The sequence below is a fragment of the Orbicella faveolata genome, unplaced genomic scaffold (assembly GCF_042242905.1).
Source record: "Orbicella faveolata isolate gen_17 unplaced genomic scaffold, um_ofav_v1 contig_12, whole genome shotgun sequence".
Taxonomy (NCBI): Eukaryota; Metazoa; Cnidaria; class Anthozoa; order Scleractinia; family Merulinidae; genus Orbicella; species Orbicella faveolata.
Window position 1 is genome coordinate 23,752,501 of NW_028301539.1, and position 5,636 is coordinate 23,758,136.

General features: G+C 38.2%; 1 long non-coding RNA gene across 1 annotated transcript in view; it reads left to right on the top strand.

Moving 5' to 3' along the window:
- LOC149117254 (uncharacterized) overlaps window positions 1–1,017 on the top strand; it is a 1,742-nt gene extending 725 nt beyond the window's left edge. The window contains exon 2 of the long non-coding RNA XR_016203603.1: window positions 1–1,017. This exon is cut by the window's left edge and continues 232 nt beyond it. This is a non-coding gene — a long non-coding RNA (uncharacterized LOC149117254).
- The last annotated feature ends 4,619 nt before the right edge of the window (window positions 1,018–5,636 follow it).

Genomic DNA, 5,636 nt, shown 5'->3' on the forward strand with positions numbered 1-5,636 from the left:
GTTTTTGTGATATTCGCGAAGTAGCTCGCGTGGAAGTTGTCTTTACAGCTCTTCTGAGCAGGATGGGGTAAGGGAGAGCATCAGGAGAACTAGACAGGATGCGTCACGGATAGCTGATAGTCATTTGGTGTTTAAATGCTTGCGCAATAAAGTTGTTTTCGCAATCAAAGATGAAAAACTAACAAAAAATACCAAGTAATCAAGTAAGTAACATACAGGCGACTTTTCGAATCCTTTCTCTTACACTATTGATCACGTGTGCAAGCCACATTAATATTATGAGGTCACGAGCCAGATGCGCTGATGTATGATGGAATGAGGGAAAATTCCCTACTTGATTATTTGTACTTAAAACTTTTGGTTTCGCTTACACTCATTTTCTACACACGGTTAAGGCCTAGTCGATTCAGAAACTGAGACTTTTCCAATGTTTCTCAGCGACTCGCTTAGTAATTGCTGTAATCTATTCTCCATAGGCTAGCAAGTGATCTGAGACCATCTCAATCATAGTTTTCTGTCTGATCAGCTGAGGTGAAGGTCTGAGCTGAGGTACGTATTCGATACATAAGACGAATTTTGAATCCACATGCATTGTCTGTATGTTAGATCTGGTTTCTCGTGGGGAATGAAGTATTCAAATTTTGCTTAACATCTAAAAATGTTGCTGTTGTATGTGTTTTTTCTCAGCGTTACTCAGCCATATGTATAAAATATCCAGAAATTTCGACACTGGTCACTTGATATCACTGAAGTTTATTGAAGGTCAATCAACTTCCCGGCCCGTATCAAACGTGCTTTCCGGCCTCAACTTTATAGTCGAATATTCAACTGTTTCGTATTTAGTTTTCAAAGAGCGACTGTGTGTTTTTCAAAGGGAAGGAGGCAAGTTAGGCGATCTTAGTGGAGCTATGTCGTATCCGACTTTTAGCGGTGTTAATGTGTACTTTGTTGATGACTTTACTCGCTGGTGACTGAGAATTGCTCATTGTCACGATAAAAATCCTTAAAACTATTCAAGTGTGAAAAAGAAAATGTCTGAACGAGAACAGTAAACTTGATAGACTTCCGCTGTTGTAGGGACTTTCGTGATATTCGCGAAGTAGCCTGCGAGGAAACTGTCTCTACAGCTCTTCTGAGTAGGGTGGGGTAAGTGAGAGCAAGGAGAACTCGACAGGATGTGTCACGGATTGACATAGGTGATAGTCATTTGGCGTTTAATACTTGCGCAATAAAGTTGGATTCGTAATCAAAGATGCAAAACTAACACAAAATATATACCAAGTAATCAAGTAAACAACATACAGACGACTTTTCGAATCCTTTCTCTTAACACTATTGCATTGATCACGTGTACAAGCCAGATTAATATTAGGAGGTCACGAACCAGATGCGCTGATCTCTCATGGAATGAGGGAAAATTTCCTATTTGATTATTTGTGCTTAAAACTTTTGGTTTCGCTTTCAGTCATTTTCTATACACGGCAAGGGCCTAGTCGATTCAGAAACTCAGACTTTTCCAATGTTTCTCAACGACTCGTGTATGCTGTAATCTGTTCTCCATAGGCTAGCAAGTCATCTGAGACCATCTCAATCATAGTTTTCTGTCTGATCAGCTGAGGCGAAGGTCTGAGCTGAGGTACGTATTCGATACATAAGACGAATTTGGAATCCATGTGCATTGTCTGTATGTTAGATCTGGTTTCTCGTGGGGAATGAAGTATTCAAATTTTGCTTTATATTTAAAAATGCTGCTGTTGTTCGTGTTTCTTCTCAACGTTACTCAGTCATTTGTATAAAATATCCAGAAATTGAGACACTGACACTTGATATCACTGCAGTTTATTAAAGGTCATTCAACTTCCCGTATCAAACGTGCTTTCCGTCCTCAACTTTATAGCCGAATATTCAATTGTTCCGTATTCACTTTTAAAAGGGCGAATGTGTGTGTTTCAAAGGGGAAGGAGGCAAGTTACGTGATCTTAGTGGGCCTATGTCGTCTCTGACTTTTAGCGGTGTTGATGTGTGTTTTGTTGATGACGTTACTCGCTGGTGACAGAAAATTGCTCATTGTCACGATATTAATCCTTAAAAGTAATCAAGTGTGAAAAAGAAAATGTCTGAACGAGAACAGTAAACTGTGATAGACTTGCGCTGTTGTAGGGGTTTTTGTGATATTCGCGAAGTAGCTTGCGAAGAAACTGTCTTTACAGCTCTTCTGAGCAGGGTGGGATAAGGGAGAGCATCAGGAGAACTAGACAGGATGTGTCATGGATTGACATAGCTGATAGTCATTTGGTGTTTAAATGCTTGCGCAATAAAGTTGTGTTCAAAATCAAAGATGAAAAACTAACAAAAAATACCAAGTAATCAAGTAACTAATGTACAGGCGACTTTTCGAATGCTTCCTTTTACACTATTTATCACGTGTACAAGCCAGATTAATACTATGACGTCACGAGCCAGATGCGCTGATCTTTCATGGAATGAGGGAAAAACCCCTATTTGATTATTTATAATTGATCTTTTAGTTTCGCTTTCAGTCATTTTCTATACACGGTAAGGACCTAATCGATTCAGAAACTCAGACTTTTCCAATGTTTCTCAAGGACTCGTGTAGTAATTGCTGTAATCTGTTCTCCATAGGCTAGCAAGTCATCTGAGACCATCTGAATCATAGTTTTCTGTCTGATCAGCTGAGGTGAAGGTCTGAGCTGAGGTACGTATTCGATACATAATAAATGCATAATCTTTGTTGACGCATTTTGAATCCATATGCATCGTCTGTTCTTAGATCTGGTTTCTCGTGGGGAATGAAGCATTCCAATTTTGCTTAGTATTCAAAAATGCTGCTGTTGCATGCGTTTTTTCGCAACGTTAATCAGTCATATGTATAAAAATCCAGAAATTGAGACACCGATAACTTGATATCACTGAAGTTTATTGAAGATCATTCAACTTCCCGTATCAAATGTGCTTTCCGAGTTCAACTTTATAGCCGAATATTCAATCGTTTCGTATTCATTTATCAAAGGGCGACTGTGTGTTTTTCAAAGGGGAAGGAGTCAAATTAGGTGATCTTAGTGGAGCTTAATGTCGTATCCGTCTTTTAGCGGTGTTAATGTGTATTTTGTTGATGACGTTACTGGCTGGTGACTGAGAATTGCTCATTGTCACGATATTAATCCTTAAAACTAATCAAGTGTGAAAAAGAAAATGTCTAAACGAGAACAGTAAACTGTGATAGACTTTCGCTGTTGTAGGGGTTTTTGTGATATTCGCAAAGCAGCCTGCGAGGAAGCTGCCTTTACAGCTCTCCTGAGCAGGGTGGGGAAAGGAGAGCAAGGGGAACTAGTTAGGATGTGTCACGAATTGACATAGCTGACAGTCATTTGGTGTTTAAATTCTTGTGCTTTAAAGTTGTATTCGTAATCAAAGATGAAAAACTAACAAAAAATACCAAGTAATCAAGTAAGTAACATACAGCCGAAGACTTTTCGAATCCTTTTTATTACACTATTGATCACGTGTAAAAGCCAGATTATTATTATGAGGTCACGAGCCAGATGCGCTCATCTGTCATGAGATGAGGGAAAATTCCCTATTTGATTATAATGAATGGACTGGCCCCTGATTACATTAGAGACCTACTGCGATTTAACATTTCTGGTCGGACACTAAGATCTTCAAACAACAGGTTGCTTGATGAGCCTAGAGCAAATCTTAAAACGTATGGTGAAAGGGCTTTTTCCGTGGCGGCACCAAGGCTCTGGAATAAGCTACCCCTCCAGATCAGACTTTCATCATCAGAGGCAGTTTTTAAGGCTAATCTTAAGACTTATCTTTTTAAGCGTGCATTTGATTTGTAGTTTTTACTTTTTATTTGTAGCCTAATTGTATTATATAGCGTATTTAATTCTTAGGATTTTAACTTTTAGGATTTAGGATTTTAGGTTTTTAAAGAATTACGATTTTAATTTTAAAGTATTGTAAAGCGCCATGGACAATTAGTGGAAAATGGCGCTATATAAATGTATATTTATTTATTTTTATTTTTTATTTCTAATTTAACTTTTAGTTTCGCTTTCAGTCATTTCTATACATGGTAAGGGCCCAGTCGATTCAGAAACTCAGACGTTTCCAATGTTTCGAATCCTTTCTCTTACACTATTGATCACGTGTGAAAGCCAGATTATTATTATGAGGTCACGAGCCAGATGCGCTTATCTGTCATGGAATGAGGGAAAATTCCCTTATTTGATTATTTGTGATTCAACTTTGGTTTCGCGTTCAGTCATTTTCTATACACGGTAAGGGCCTAGTCGATTCAGAAACTCAGACTTTTCCAATGTTTCTCAACCACTCATGTAATAATTGCTGTAATCTGTTCTCCATAGGCTAGCAAGTCATCTGAGACCATCTTAATGAAAGTCGTTTTCTGTGGTCTGATCAGCTGAGGTGAAGGTCTGAGTTGAGGTACGTATTCGATACATAATAGATGCATAATCTTTGTTGACGCATTTTGAATCCATATGCCTTGTCTGTATCTTAGATCTGGTTTCTCGTGGGGAATGAAGTATTCAAATTTTGCTTAGTATTTAAAAATGCTGCTGTTATATGTTTTTTTTTCCGCAACGTTACTCAGTCATATGTATAAAATATCAGAATCAGTGATTGAGACACTGATTACTTGACATCACTGAAGTTTATTGAAGGTTATTCAAGTTCCCGTATCAAACGTGCTTTCCCGCCTCAACTTTATAGCCGGATGTTCAATTGTTTCGTAGTCGTTTCTTAAAGGGCGACTGTGTGTGTTTCAAAGAGGAAGGAGGCAAGTTAGGGGATCTTAGTGGAACTATGTCGTATCAGCCGACTTTTAGCGGTGTTGATGTGTATTTTGTTGATGACGTTACTCGCTGGTGACTGAGAATTGGTCATTGGCAGGATATTAATCCTTAAAAGTAATCAAGTGTGAAAAAGAAAATGTCTGAACGAGAACAGTAAACTGTTATAGACTTCCGCTGTTCTAGGAGTTTCTGTGATATTCGCGAAGTAGCTTGCGAGGAAGTTGTCTTTACAACTCTTCTGACCAGGATGGGGTAAGGGAGAGCGAAGAGAACTAGACAGGATGTGTCACGGATAGCTGATAGCCATTTGGTGTTTAAATACTTGTGCAATGAAGTTGTTTTCGTAATCAAAGATGAAAAACTAACAAAAAATACCAAGTAATCAAGTAAGTAACATACAGGCGACTTTTCGAATCCTTTCTCGTACACTATTGATCACGTGTACAAGCCACATTAATATTATGAGGTCACGAGCCAGATGCGCTGATCTTTCATGGAATGAGGGAAAATTCCCTATTTGATTATTTGTACTTAAAACTTGGACACGAGGGAATTTGGCTTATTGATTTGTGTGTTTGCGTGAGATTTTGGTTATGTCATCCTTGGTTATGTCATCCTGTATCCTTTGTCTTTTTGTTTTTCTATTCTAGCATAGTTTCGGTTTCACGCTTCTTTGTTTGATATTTATGTAAATTTAGGTTTATTACGTTCGGGTATAAAAAGATTTTTCCTCTCTCTCTATTCGGGTTTCGGTCAATAAAATGTTTCTTGTGAACAAAACTTTTGGTTTTG